General features: G+C 50.4%; 1 pseudogene; it reads left to right on the top strand.

The window, feature by feature from the left end:
• The first annotated feature begins 342 nt into the window (after positions 1–342).
• On the top strand, positions 343–1,386 carry LOC116857412 (annotated as a pseudogene).
• Positions 1,387–1,612: the final 226 nt, after the last annotated feature.

The raw sequence follows: 1,612 nt of genomic DNA, 5'->3' as shown, positions 1-1,612 counted from the left end.
AAGTGGTAAAGCGTGGCAAATCCTTGACTTCCTCTTCTCCCTCACCGAGATAGCTGCCTACCTTTAAAGGACTCACCTGCGTGGATCAGGCCCAGCCGCAGGACATCTCAAGGACAGTGGTTATAAAGAGATTCTGTCAACTGCAAAAGCCCATCACAGGAGGTCACTGCCTAGGTGGGGGGGGGGGGGCTGCAGGGCCATGGCCGCAGTGAGGACCAGGACGCAGGGGCACTGGAGGCCCAGGTCATGGAGCTGGGGTGCAGTAGGGCGCGGTTGTGGGACGTCTTCCCAGAGGGTCAGGACAGGACAGACCTTGAGCCCTGGCTCCCAGTGGCAGGGGCGATGGCCTCGCTGCAGCTGCCAGGAGGGGAGGGTGGTGGGGGGGGACATCTGGGGGAGGCCCTAGGGTGCGGGCAAGCTGAGAGCTTTCAGGGCGCAACCCCCCACCAGCACACCCGGGGTGGGCAGGGTGGGGGGGATGGTGAGTCAGTGAGGGCAGATGGGGGTCTGGCGATGGCTGTATCCATTTCTCTCCGGTCCCACAAGTGTCTGTCCTGGAGCCATCAGTCATTCCCCAATGAATCTCCAGGCAGTGACCCGGAGAGACTGCTGCAGAGACCTGAAGAACGCAGCTTTGAAGATGGTGTGCCTTCACACCCAATATCCCGACTCTTTGGGCTACTGGGGGAGGGACCAAGTTCTCCCAAACGAAACGGTCGTGGGGGAAGCTGCATTTTGTATGGGAAATGGCCAGAAATACTCAGGACACTGCTGGACCTATGCTTATACTAGACAAGGATCACTACTTACCCTTGGGCTTTTAGCACATCTTCCAAAAGATGGGAGAGTAAAAGCCACCAAGAATGTCCTAACTGTGGTGTTCTCTCTCTAGGGACCCAGACCCTCAGGGAGAAGTTTCTCTGGCACTGCTGACAAGCTGAAGACAAGAACTTGGGAGCACAGTACAGGGCTGGCCTTGACCCGGGATGCATATTCGAAGCTGAGTGATGCAGACGTTTTCTGTACTAATGATGATAATTACTGCGACAGGACTCTTCAATATTTGACAGTACCCTGGCTGCCAACATTCTGAAAAAAGCGGTTCCTCAAGTTCCTAGCAATTTTCATGTGGAGACAGGTATGCAGCACGAGAAAACCTGTAGGCCATCCACCCAGAATTTTGTCCCCCTTAAATAATAACAAACAGCACATATTTCCAGAAACTCTACCAGTGAGAAGTTCGTTATGGCAGCCATTTTCCCCACCCAGGAAAGAGGGGTGGGGGGATATTAGGGCCCATGAGTTCTGTAAAAGCTACAATGAAAAATCACAATTACAAAAGCAAAAGTGATAGTCTTCTGTCAGATATTAGTCCAATCAGGATATATAATCGAATAAGAGGTTTTGGGAACTGGTTTCTGCTTTAATACAAAAAAGAAATGGTTTTATAAAAGGTTTCCAAATATAAGTAAACTTTTTCAATTATATCTGATTAAGATTTAAAACTTGGGTTTTCATTTGGGGGGTTGTATTTAATTTTTTAAACACTTTATTCATTTGAGAGTGAGAGAGAGAAACAAGCAGGGGGGGAGGTGCAAAGGGAGAAGGAGAA

Source organism: Lontra canadensis, unplaced genomic scaffold, assembly GCF_010015895.1.
Source record: "Lontra canadensis isolate GAN:19392208 unplaced genomic scaffold, GSC_riverotter_1.0 scaffold123, whole genome shotgun sequence".
NCBI classification, from domain to species: domain Eukaryota; kingdom Metazoa; phylum Chordata; class Mammalia; order Carnivora; family Mustelidae; genus Lontra; species Lontra canadensis.
The sequence above is the reverse complement of the archived record's forward strand: the minus strand, read 5'-3'. Positions and strand labels throughout refer to the sequence as shown.